This window comes from Diadema setosum, chromosome 12 (assembly GCF_964275005.1).
Source record: "Diadema setosum chromosome 12, eeDiaSeto1, whole genome shotgun sequence".
Lineage (NCBI taxonomy): Eukaryota > Metazoa > Echinodermata > Echinoidea > Diadematoida > Diadematidae > Diadema > Diadema setosum.
In genome coordinates this window covers 30,737,444-30,751,195 of record NC_092696.1, presented here as the reverse complement: position 1 = coordinate 30,751,195, position 13,752 = coordinate 30,737,444, and positions in this window count along the sequence as shown.

The following is a 13,752-nucleotide window of genomic DNA, read 5'->3' as shown; positions in this document are numbered from 1 at the left end:
ATATATGGAGAATAGGGAGGAGTCTTGCAACTGACTGACAAATTGACAAGGGAGGAGTCTTGCTGATCACATGCGTGTTCATGACAGCCTTGCATACCCTCCCGCCTCCAGTTGCAATGCATTATTTTTTCTTTGTTCATATCCTCTTGTCTTTACCAAAAATTCTGCTGTGTCGAGATTAAAAGTAGCCCTCCATACCATGATTATGTGGAGTATGATGAGACTGATTAGACTCTAATAGACTATTCAAGTATACCCATTGAGTTTGACTTCTTTCTCCAAGGTTCTAGCAAGGTACAGTTGTAGAAGTTTTTTCTCACTCACCCCTTGAAATCCACTAACATTCTAATATTTTTCTCAAAATAGCAAAAGTGAAAAATCCATACAGTACTGTTACCCTACATGTACTTTCAGTGACCATCGCAGTAAAAAAGAACAATATCATGTATGTATTTAAGTTCCATTATTGGTACTGATCAGGGAGTGCAGATGTTCACCACAGGCTAAATACAGTGAAAACATTTTTTTTTTTTTTTTGGTCTCTTTATGATGGAGTGCATCATCTATACTCCCTGATCAGTACCAATACGGCCGTAGTGTTGTGCATGGTATAATTTGCCGTGAGCCTAATCTGGTTCGGGTACCCAAAGCACTTTGCCAATAATTGATGCAATCTTGGATTTGTTCACAGACTGCAGTTATGTTCCTGGAGGTGTTACATATATGTCAAGCTTCCGAAGCGATGAGTTGCAATTCACAATCAACAAGTTTATTAGTTTGTTTTACAATACTAAGAATTAGTTCTGAATACAGTAGAAAGACGGCAGTTCGTGAAAGTAGGCCAAGAATTACATGTGACTGAAAAGTAATTGTTAAATGCAATATTTTTTTTTCTCCAAAATGAATTGTGTGCCATTTCCTGCATATACAAACTTTACTGTCTGTATAGGAGAGAATTTCATTTACGTCTTCGTGTACAGGCCAGTGACTCCCAGGTATCTTGCATTTAACTCAGTATGGTGTCGTATAGCAAAACATGGCAAAATCTAAAGGGGAAATCCAGTCCAGATACAAGTTAGTCTGATAAGAAAGAGTAGAATTTAAAAGTTCATTGGCAAAATTTTGATCGAAATCGGATGTAAAATAATGAAGTTATGACATTTTGAAGTTTCGCTAATTTTTTATGAAACAGTTCTTGAATGGTTAATATGAATATGCAAATCGATGGCGACGTGGGCATGTCATTCCCTCACAACTTACTTTCTAATTTAAAGTTTTTCATCCAAACGCAATTATTCCCGAGGCTCAAGTCCTGATATATCTAACTGATCACTTTCTGAAGTTATTCAACCAGTAATACCATAATGTTTCACATTTCATTAACATAAACATTGAATTTCATCATTTTTTTTTTTTTGTACACGATCAATGGAAAATTGTGAGGTTATGACATGGTCAACTCACTCATTTGCATATAATATCTAATTTTAACTGCTTTGCGGAAATTAGCAACACTTCAAAATTTTATAACTTCCTTATTTTTCATCCGATTTCATTCAAATTTTTACTGTTAAACTTGTAAGATTTTACTCTATTTTATCAGACTATATTATTTATTGGACTCGATTTCCCCTTTAAAGGATTTTAACTTATTATTCATCAGATATTGCCCAAGCTTTGACTGATGTTTTGATAACTTACATTCAGAGAATTGCCTTCGACTCTTGTAACCAAAATATTTGTGAAAGTTAACCTAGGTCTTCCCTGGTATTATGCCATGTAAGTGTGCTGATGATTTGGTACATGCGTTTATCTCATTCCATGCAAAAGTGAAAACAATCCACTTTACATTAATAATTACATGGGAATTAACATGCATGATGAGTAACATGTCTCATTTAAACACGTAGAAATTAGTATGTATGAATGTATAATGTGTAAACATGTCTCATATAAACACGTGGAAATTACCATGTATGATGTGTAAACATGTCTCATATAAACACTCAGCATGTATAAGGTGTAAACATGTATCATATAAACACTGAAAAATTGCGATGTTTAATATGTAAACATGTCACATGTTTAGTGTATGCAATTTTGTGATCGATCTAAAAATCAGACATGTGCTCTGAGAATAAACACTCAAATGGCGAATAAACATGTCGCAGTGTTTTTAATCTGTCACAGCGAATAAACATGTCGCAGTGTTTACATCGTAAACAGTGCGTCATGTTTATTTTTTGGTTCAGTGTTTAGATCTTAAACATTGTGGGTGATTATGTGACTGTGCAGTGTTTAGTATTTAAACGCTGTGAGTGATTATGGTGTAAACGTTTGGTGTTTAGACTATAAACAGAGCAGGTGTTTAGTTTTTAAACATCAGATCCGTTTAAAACATAAACATGTGTGTGTGATAAACACCTAGGGTGTGCTGAAAATAAACACAGCATGTGTTTAGTTCCTAAACATGTTTAATATATAAACGCGTCGCAGTGTTTTTAAACTGTCACAGAAAAGTGTTTAGTTAGGTGTTTAGAAACTAAACAATTTTTTTTTACAGTGTAGCACATCACAATTATTGATTACCAGTCTCTCGTAAGCTGTTCATAAGTTTATGAACAGCTGTATGAAACACCCCCCTGGGCTCTCTCTCTCTCTCTCTCTTTTTAATAACAGAAAGACTTGTCTACAACACACTCGTTTTGACAATAACAGAAAGACTTGTCTACAACACACTCTTTTTGACAATAACAGAAAGACTTGTCTACAACACACTCTTTTTGACAATAAATCAAGTACTGAACCATTTAAAATTAAGGTGATTGGAAAGGCTGATACCACGCATAAGGCATTACTATTAACCGAATATTAAGATCAGTATAGATCGTTGAATGCATTAACTCAGCAAAAACGTGTCATTGGTATATTAATGGACCCAAGCAAGGTATTCGACACTCTTGACCACACTATCCTTATACGCAAATTACAGCGTCATGGAGTCCATGGCATGCCATGAGAATGGTATAAAGATTATTTTATCAAATAGAAAGCAATGTGTACGCTATAGATCAATCATCTACTATATGAATTATTACATAATGTACTCTATATACAATGTGTTGTCACCCAAGGCTCTATATTAGGCCCCTTTGTATTCTTGGTCTACAACGATGATATTTCATCCTCATCTATGTTACTACAATTAGAATTTAAAGAAAAAAAAGTCGACGATACCAATGTATTCTGTTCCATTCCATTTTACACTTACAGTCAGTCCTTAAAGGATATAAAAACCTCCTTTAAACGGAATTAGCACAATTGTATATAGAATTATATAATATAATTGTAGAGCGATAGATTATCATTCGATTTTATAATTTCAGAAGAGACTGGTTTTATTCATTCATACAAACGGGAAATGATAAAGATACACAACGTTTCAGTATTAGGATGCATGTCGCATTAATAGAACAAAAAGAAAGCACTTATTTCTGGAGAATACTATAAATAAATATTTGAAATACACCATTATGTACAGCATAATTATTTCATACGATTTCCTGCAATGTCAGTAGGCTTACGCTCTATAGTAAGTTAAAATATTGCATTCCAATAAATATTTCATTCCTGCTTTATGAGTTTCAGTTTCGTACATTTCATACTGGAACATTGAGCAACTTCAAAAAACAAAAACATACAACTTCTACAAAAGAATGTCATGCATATCATACAATAACCCAGGTTTTAATGAATATTCAGATCCATTTTTTGCAGAATTAAAAACTCTGAAGGGAAATTACATTTTTTTTTATAAAGATTGACTCTGGTTTTTGTTTATATATCTGACAGTTATCATTTTTTTTTTTTGTTTCTCATGATCTTAGTTCAACAAGGACACACACTGTTATTCTACAGGGCAAACTGAAAAAAAAAAAAACGAAGCAAAACCTGTTTCTGGAACTCTCTTCCGTGTGATATATTCGAAATACAAAGGATATAAGTAGTCTGTTAAAAAAAAAAAGCTGTCAAAACAATGATCCTCGCTAGATATCTATGTTATAGTATGTTGATGCATGCTAGCTGTACATGAACGTCCTTTTTTCCCGATTTTCTTTTTCAACTTTTGTTTCCCCCCCCCCTTTTTTTTTGACGAGCAAAACCCGCTGGGGCTGCAGTTCCTTCACCCCCCCCCCCCCTCGTTCAGCGGGCAGTGATCTACGTGATACCTTATATGAACTAAAAGGAAAGGAGAATTTCTGAAAGCAGTCAAACCTCTCCCTTCCCTCTTTCCTCTCTTTTACCATATCTTAAGAGATGTAACTGTCCTCTTTTATTTTCTTTTTCTCTTCGTATGTATTACCCTATATGTATCGTGTATCATGCATATAAGGGCTGCAACAAAGCGAGCCTTTACTGTGCAGCGTACACTTTTAGTTCAATCTCATTTCTCCTATGCAGATTCCTATCTCACAAGTCATATGAAAATATTGAATTATAATATTTGCATTGCTATTAAACAGCATTGTAAATCCAGTACAGATAAAATTACGTTGTAAACAACGTACGCATATAATAGTATCACAAATGCTGTCGATTATGTAAGTATGTACATGTACAATGCTGATGAAGAAACTAATTAATCCAATCAAAGGAAATGCGAATCAGCACAAAATACCCTTACCATACACTCTGACTTCATGATGTCAAAGCAATCAACATGTACACCCGATACACTTTGAATTATAATTCTACTATACAAATTTTGAACGCGAGAGCCTCACTAGTAATACATCAGCTACAACAATACTAGTACAGTGTATTTACAATGTACTTACTTTCAACACCGTGCAGTGTATGATGCCTGCATTTGGTAACGAAACTGACTAAAAATAAGATGGGGTAAATTAACCATCTTTTTTTTTTAATAACAGGGGTTTACACTTTTTTTTTGGTGGTGGTTTAAACCAAGGGCGACAGGCATATGTGGATAACAGCGTCTGTTCCAGGTCGGATGTCTGTTTGAGGGTTCAATGACATTTTAATCTGCGACAATTGCTCCCATGACACATCTCCACGCTAAGACAAAGATAGACTCTACCCACCAATATAACGCCAACCATAATCCTAATCTTCGCATCAAACTGTTGGAAATGAAAAGAAAAAAAAATAAATTGAAGAATGAACTAATCCTAAACCCACATCACAACCCTAACCCTAATTCCTTGGAGAAATTAAGACCGAAGCAACTATTGCAGGAGCAAATTCGTATCAGCCTGTTGCAGTTTTCAATGTTTCAAGTACGTATATTCATACACTCAAGTATATAAATGTACAACTTGAGGGCTACATTTCAATGGTGTTGTTTTAAGGTTGTACATGTACGTCTCTCAGATAAAGACGTTATATTGCTTGACAGACAAAAACATAACTTGGATTAAAGAAGAAATGAATTCATCTGTTATAAACATTGATTTTTCAATACTAATTTTCATCTTCTTTCATTTTCATATTTCATCTTCTAATTTTCATCTTCTTTCATTTTCATATTTATCTTCATGTTCATTGTCTCCCCACATTTCTAAGCCAACATGTGAAGAGTTTGTTTGCAAAAACCGATAAGTCCATTTCTGAAGATTTTGAAGTATGGTCCCTGTAATAAGGTACAAAATAATACCTTTTAAATGATATATTGGTCACTACATTATAAAGGTACACTTTTGAAGTTATGGTCAAAAGAAGCAAATATTTTCTTATTATTTTCTTTATTTTTCTTGACCTTTAATCGCAAATATCTCCATTTGGCAAATATGGACTTATCGGTTTTTGCAAACAAACTCTTCATGTATATACACATACATCAGAAGTGCTTATTGATACTATATTGTTCAAATGTTCTGACTCACGATGATTTTTTAGTTTTACATTTTGTAGTGATTTATCGGATCATCTCCTTATTCTTCTTGTCACAGAAAATACACTTGTTTTACCATAATCATCAAGTTGAATGTTGAATGCGCGGAAACGAAACCAATGCTAACATTGATTAATCAAAACTTCAGTTTAGCGCAGATGCAATGATTAAATAGATGCTAATCACGAAGATGACACCAAAATGGCAAATGAAAAGTATTCATTCATATCTGCTTTAATTCTTGTGATAAATACACCCCACTTGTTCGAGCAGATGTCCCATACATGTTTATACTTATAAAATATTTCATATACTATCTTCACCCCTCTGTTTTGATAATCTCTTGTTTTTTTTTATTTCTGTTTTCCTTTAAAGCACCTAACAAAAGAAGTATATTCTAATGAGATAAGGAAACAACTTCATTATTTACACAACCCTGTATAGATTCTGGTCTCATCTTTAGTTCTCCTCAATTAAATAGCATTATCGTATACATTGATATTGATATTGATGAAGAATGATAAACTACAAGGTCCCAGCAGAAACAGCGATCTAATACACATACTGCACACACACACACACACACACACACACACAACAATGCCTTACATCTTTGACCTTCTACATACTATTGCAGAAATATACCTTTAGTGAGAAGCAAATTTGAGCTTAAATCTCCAAGAAGCCGTCAGTTCAGTCAAGCCATGCTTATGTAGATGGTCTCCAGCCCAACACTTGTAGAATCAAGTATTATGATTTAGACACCAACAAAAGTTCTATAATATATATAATGTAGTATCTTAGAGAACCCACTTTTCTTTTGCTCTCTTTTAATTTTGTTTGATTTTGTTTCTATTTTCGTTACAGCAACGTATCATTTTGTTTTGAAAAGCAAAATAAATGCAAACAATAAAATTCCAGAGAGAATGTCAATTAATAACGTCCGTAATATCCTCTGTCTAATAGTCTCATATCAGCAATCGTGCAGTAAATGACAGTGAGACCTTCTATTTCACATAATCCTATCTACGTCATGTAGATGATAGCGATAGTATACTATACCATCACGTCAAAATAAAGATAAATCATAAAATCATTATCATATCACTAAAATAAATCATTTTGTCTTACTCATAACTTTGAATATGAAGCAAATCACATGACTTTGTCATTTTTATCATCCCTCATGGTGGTTTTGCAGTGACGTCACATGACGAGAATGCAGATTTACAAATGATCATCATATTAAAGCAATGACCATTTTAGGCAACTCAAGGGTCTGATTACCTTCGATTCCATCCCAAGTAATGGGATACAGGAAGGAAGTCGCATTGTTCGAAGCGTAGTCTCTGGTGACCACCACACCGTCCTCCCTCAGCCAGTACACTGTGTCGTTGAATATGCTCACATCCCTCAGGCGTCTGTTACTGGCTACACTTTGTATGTCAACTCCGGATATCTTAGTCTGCCCTGGGCTCCCTGAAGGCAGGTTAGTGTAGTAGGCTGTGTCGGTTCCTTGAAAGTCACAATAGAGCAGTCTGCCAGCTGCGAGATAAAAATACAAATTTCGAGAATAGGTCACAATGTGAATAGAGAATGAACGTGCCGATGGCTTTCGATATGTTCAGAAACGATGTGGGCATAATTTTTAATGTGAAATGTTGAATTACAGTCTTCATTTTAACCCCTTTAGTAACAGTAAACTTAGTAACAGCATTCTATCGTGCGTTATGTATCCTTCTTTCTGATAACAGATAGGCCCTACACTTGGTAAATATGTTTGACAGTTTGATTTACCGTTTTTATTAAACTCTATTGGCGTTTATTCTCAATTCTGGAGCCCTGTAAATTAAATGGATCATTATACAAATATCCACATGCGAAATGACAGAATTTTGAAATACCTCATGACATAAAGCACCTCTATTAAGCATTGGAAAGAGATTATAAAGCTAATTTGCTTTAGTTTGGCATTACTCTCTTTGTTTGTTTAGAGCTGAATCTCAACCATATTACGTACGTATTAGTTATCTAAGCTTGGATCTGGGAATCATAACAAAGTGTTCCATCTTGGTTTTGCCTTTCAAGTTTGACACACTGTAACACCGTGTTCTGCAATGGATAATTTCTGAGCTGTGTTAAGCCTACATGACAAATCAAACAGCAAAATGACATGTACATTAAAACAATAAAAAACATACAAAGATTTGTGAAAAAAATATTTTTCGTTAGGAAATTATGTTGTAATCTTTATGTTTACGTGCAATAACTGTTTGTTACTGCAATTACATTGTATATAAGTAATTTAACAAATAGCAGATCAGAAATTATTGCATTATTCAGCTGTATCTTGATTTATGCAAGGATTAAACATGCTTCACTACAGACTAGGAGTATGACTTGGGGAGACCGGGTCTAGTTGTTACAAGGGTGAGATGTTTCATGGTCATTTTCTCAAATTCTAAACATGACATGAGACGGCGTTTAAGGCTATATCACATCAAGACATTTTAGCCTGTTTGCGAAATTTAATCATACCTGGGAAAACCCTAATGGAGAAGTTAGGTGAAAAAAAAAAACAAACAAAAAACGCCTTTTCACCTGTCTGTGTAAAATTGAAAAAAAAAAAAAACAATATTCTTTTATTTCATCAGAACCATTTACCTCCAGTTAGTGATGGCAATGTGAGTAAAAGGAGTGTGTTTTGGGCGTTTTTTGTTTGGAGTAGCAACGTCTGATGTTCAAGTGTTTATTGAGCACACGTAAGTTATTATTAAGGTATAGGTTATAGGTTTAAGGACGTTCCTCAGTTATGTCTGTGCGCATCCTAGGTGCGCAGGTTGGTCAGTGGCGTAACAAAGAGCGTAGAAGCGCACGCATGAGCTAGCTGAGCTGAGCAGCTGATAGTAGATCGAGCTAGAGTATAGTACGTAAGGATACCCGACAGTTCCCCACCGCGGCCGCGCTGGGTGGCCTCGCTCAGCTCGCGTGCCGACAAAACGAATGTTCGCGTTACAATCTGTACGTACATGTACTACGCAAAGTTCAGCGGTCTGAGCCGCATACCCATGGGGGTGCTGTTCGCTATTCCAAAGGTTCGTTATTCCGAAGGTGTGTTATTCCGAAGGTTCGTTGATCCGAAACACGCGAATTCCCTATACCTAGAGGTTCGTTAATTCGAAAATTAAAAAGATTTTGTTAATCCGAACATTTGTGGCGTTATTCCGAAGGTTCGTTATTCCGAACGTTCGTTGATCCGAAGATAGAATAGGGTTCGCTATTCCGAAGGCCCGTTAATCCGAAAATGACGTAGGGTTCGTTATTCCGAAGACCCGTTAATCCGAAAATGACCTAGGGTTCGTTATTCCTGACGTTCGTTAATCCGAAAATGAAATATGGTTCGTTATTCCGAAGGTTCGTTAATCCGAAAATGGAATAAGGTTCACTATTTCGAAGGTTCATTATTCCGAAGGTTCGCTGATCCGAAAATAGAAAAGGGTCCGTTTTTCCGAAGGTTCGTTAATCTGAATATATGATAAGGTTCGTTATTCCGAAGGTTCGTGCATCCGAAAATATGATAAGGATCGTTATTCCGAAGGTTCGTTGATCCGAAAATGAAATAGGGTCCGTTATTCCGAAGGTTCGTTAATCAGAAAACGAAATAAGGCTCGTTAATTCGAAAATGAAATGAGGTTCATAATTCCGAAAATGAAATAAAGTCACTGTGATGACAAAATACGTTGTCGCAGTAAAAAAAAAAAAAAAAAAAAAAAAAAATGCTTCTCTGGGGAGGATGATAAACGAGTGTAGTTTCAGTTAAGGAACGGCGTGTTGCGTGAAGAAGTGGCGTAGATCAAGAAACTTGATTTTAATTTAGTCTGAACAATAAATTACCTCAGCGATTGGATTTAGAGTGTAGGGAACTGGGTGATTTTTCTATAGCCTATTTTCAGACACCCTCATATTTTTAATGATAATAACAGTAACGACGTCATATTGCAAGTTTGAAATTAAATGCTTCATTATGCCCTACCTTCCCCATACTGTAGTTGGGATCTGCGATATGTAGCGGTTCCGTGTAAATATGATCTCACATCGTCCACCTTCATAATAGTTATTTTTCAGTATTTGGTATCATGTATGAATAACGACCAACATAATCGCCAACATCTATACGTGTATCTCGCTGAAAACCACCACGTCAACTGGAAGTTAGTGTTCCATCCTAGCCAGAGACTCTGGGAAAACCTCACGCTGGATAAGGGAAGCAATTCACATTCAGAAACAGCAAGGGAAAAGCTTCCACCGAGACCTGGGGCAATACTCACTTTCCTCAATATATATACGATCCCATTCTCTCAAATCGGCGTGCGCCAGCTACGTCGGCTCGTGGGAAGTCCTTCTCACAACGCTCGATCTGAAGAAGCCTGCAGAGCCAGCAGGCTCTTATCAATAGTAAAGGTAGTTTCCATTGATTGTGATAAAACGAACGCTCATCCAGTCTATACGTGTGTGTTTGTAGTTAGTTAGTTAGTCAGTTAGTTTTTTTAATTAATTGTACCAACATCCAATGACGGGGCGTGTTTTGTTTTTGTAAGGTTCTTGCAGTAAGTCCCCTCTTTATTTTGTGCCTGTGTGTATGTGTGTGGGGTGTATATCGATCCTCTGGGGTATCAATGTCTAATAAAGAGATTTATTTCATAGAGGCGAGGTATTCTAAAGGGATAGTTTGGTTGAGATGGGAGATTCAAATTTCAACTTTTTGCAAGATAATTAGAAATCACCTGGGAAATTTTAAAAAGGACACAATTCTAAAACAAAATCAAAGTGTATTGTATTAAAATCGGTTTGAATGGCCGAGATATCAAAAAACAAAGTAAAACATTGGGCCAAACAAAAGATGGGTCCAACGTTTTATTAGGATCCCTTTGTTTTGAATATCTCAGCCATTTCAAAACGAATTTTCATCGAATAAACTTTGAATTCCTCGTATAAGTACGTGCTCTTTCATATTTTCATAAGAACTTTCTCATTATCTCACAAAAAAGTTGGAAAACTGGCGCCCCATCTCAGCCAATACTATACCATTCCTTTGATTTTGAATGCCTTCCCTTTATTTTAAGAAAGGGAAAGGCATGCAAACTGACAACTCGTTTTTTGTTTGTTTGTTTGTTTGTTTTACTTCTAAAAATGGGTACCGTAACTTGAATATCCAAACAGTACATGTGCCCAAAATCGGGTTTTACACAAAACAGTTGCAGTTTCTTTTGGTAATAAGTAATACAACTAGTGTCATGGAAAAGACTATCATAATGGAGTCTAAAACCCGATTTACTTAACTTTACAAGAGCTAGAAAATAATGATACAAAGCACTGGCTTACATTTTGTCAGTTTTACCATGACGACATGAATTCCATGTGTTACAATATGTCACACCAAAAATGGAGAACTTAATTTTATTTCTCATTCAAACTCATGCAAAAATAATTTCTTGCCTAGTGACTGATCGGTAGGACATGTTCAATTACATCCCACTCTTCACGGTGAAGCTTATTAAAAGAGATGTTGCATTTGAAATATGCTTGTTGAGTATATGTGACCCTGCACCTCAAAACAAACAAAAAGTCGCCAGGCATGAATTTTTAGTTAAGACCATATTCTGAAAGAGCAGACTTCAAGCTTTAAAATGATGTATAACTCAAATCAAATGGACTCTCCTAACCTATCTAAATATTGGAAGGAAAGCACAAACTCAGGAAAAGTGTGAACTGAGAAAAGAGGCTCTGAAGTACAGTGTCTATTCAAGCGCTTAATCTTTACCAAACCGTGCTGGCTGTGCGATGAATGGGATAGAAAATAGGAAGTAAACCACCAGAGTAACAACAATGAAGGGATTATCAAATTAAACTGAAATTAAGCATGCCTTATTAACACATTCTGTCCATAATTAATGCCAACTTTCAAAGCAGTAGCACTATTCTTTCAAAAGTTACAAGAGTTGAAAGTGAAGAGTGTGGACAAGGTTTTTCAGAAATGAAAAAGGGATTCTAAAGACACACCTAATCACACTATTCTACCAAAAATGTTCGAGATAAACTGCTAAAAAGACACACACACAGTTCCTGCCCGTTTAATGACACCAAATTTTAGCATAACGTAAAAGAAATCCCGCTCTTTCAGAAAATATAAAAAAGTCAAGTTCGGCTAGGTTGACACATTTCACTTATTTTCAGTCCTCACGCAATATCAGTATGTGCGACGTTATGTTCGTTTTGAGGTGCACGGTCACATATATGATTTTTTATTTACAAGCCTTTATTTTTAAGTCCATGCATGTGTGTGTGTGTGTGTGTGTGTGTTTCCTGCTTGAGACATGTTAGAGTCGCAGAACATGGTAATTATTTCAAATAATGAATGTATTATCCTGACAATGATGAAGAAGTGAAGGAGTGGGAGGGGGCGAGCTCATCCTCCGGAGGAGAAAATACCTCTACTTTCGTCGTTAGTATACATGTACAAATGAAATTACAAATTACGACGGCATTCTATACGTCGCCGATAAAGGTTTGTATGGAATTGCGTGTTTTTCTGTGTGCCTGTTTGCATGTGTGCGTTCGTATGTGTCTATGTGTCCAAAGAGAGTATGAGAATGCTGGTATCCCCTTTTCAAAGTGAACATGCCTTTCCTGAATTCTTATGATGATGACGATGATGCATTTTAGACTACCGATAAACGGGAGGCTATAAGGCGACGATAATGGGGTGAGAGAAACTGCGGATAAGACGGGCATTTCACAGTAATTTTAAAGTTTCTATGTACTTGGCCTCAATACACACACTTACACATATGCGCACGACATCAACGAACGCATAAGACATTAATGACAACACTTTATTTTGTTACAACAAAAATGTTACTCTATTTTTCGGAATTTTAAGAGCCTTATTTTATTTTCCGATTTACGAACCTTCATTTTTAGACTAACGAATCTTATTTCATTTTCGGATGAACGAACCCTCGGAATAACGAACTTTATTTTATTTTCGGATCAACGAACCTTTGGAATAACGAGCCTTATTTCATTTTCGGATTAACGAACCTTCGGAAAAACGAACCTTACATTATTTTCGGATCAACGAACCTTCGGAATAACGAGCCTTATTTCATTTTCGGTTTAACGAACCTTCTGAATTACCTATCGAACCCTATTAAATTTCCGGATCAACGAACCTTATTTCGTTTTCGGATTAACCAACCTTCAGAATAACGAACCTTATTTCATTTTCGGATTAGGAGCCTTCGGAATAACGAATCTTATTTCATTTTCGGATTAACGAACCGCCGGAAGAACGAATGTTCGGAATAATGAACCTTCAGATTAAATAGCCTTCGGAATAACGAACCTTCGGAATAACGAGCTGTAACCATACATGGACATGGTAGCACAACACTGATCGAAGAAATCGGGAAGCTTGGAAGTGGAACTGAGCTGTTTCCATTTTCAATCCATAGATAATGTTTTGTGAAATGCAGTTCATTATCTGTTCATCAACAGTGTCAAGTTGAACAGATATGACCGACACTTAGGTTTAATAATTTTACAAAAAAACAATCAGAGTACCTCTATTAAAATCTAAATTACATATAAACTTGTCATTACTAATACAAAATACAGGTATTATTTTTTAATTTTGGGTTACAAAATACAAGGTCACGATAGTATTACCAAACATGTATATATCACCTTCACCATTCAGATATTAATTTTTGATTACCAAATCTAGTGTAACAAGAGGAGAATCAATATTTTTTTTTTTTTCGGGGATGGGGGGACTC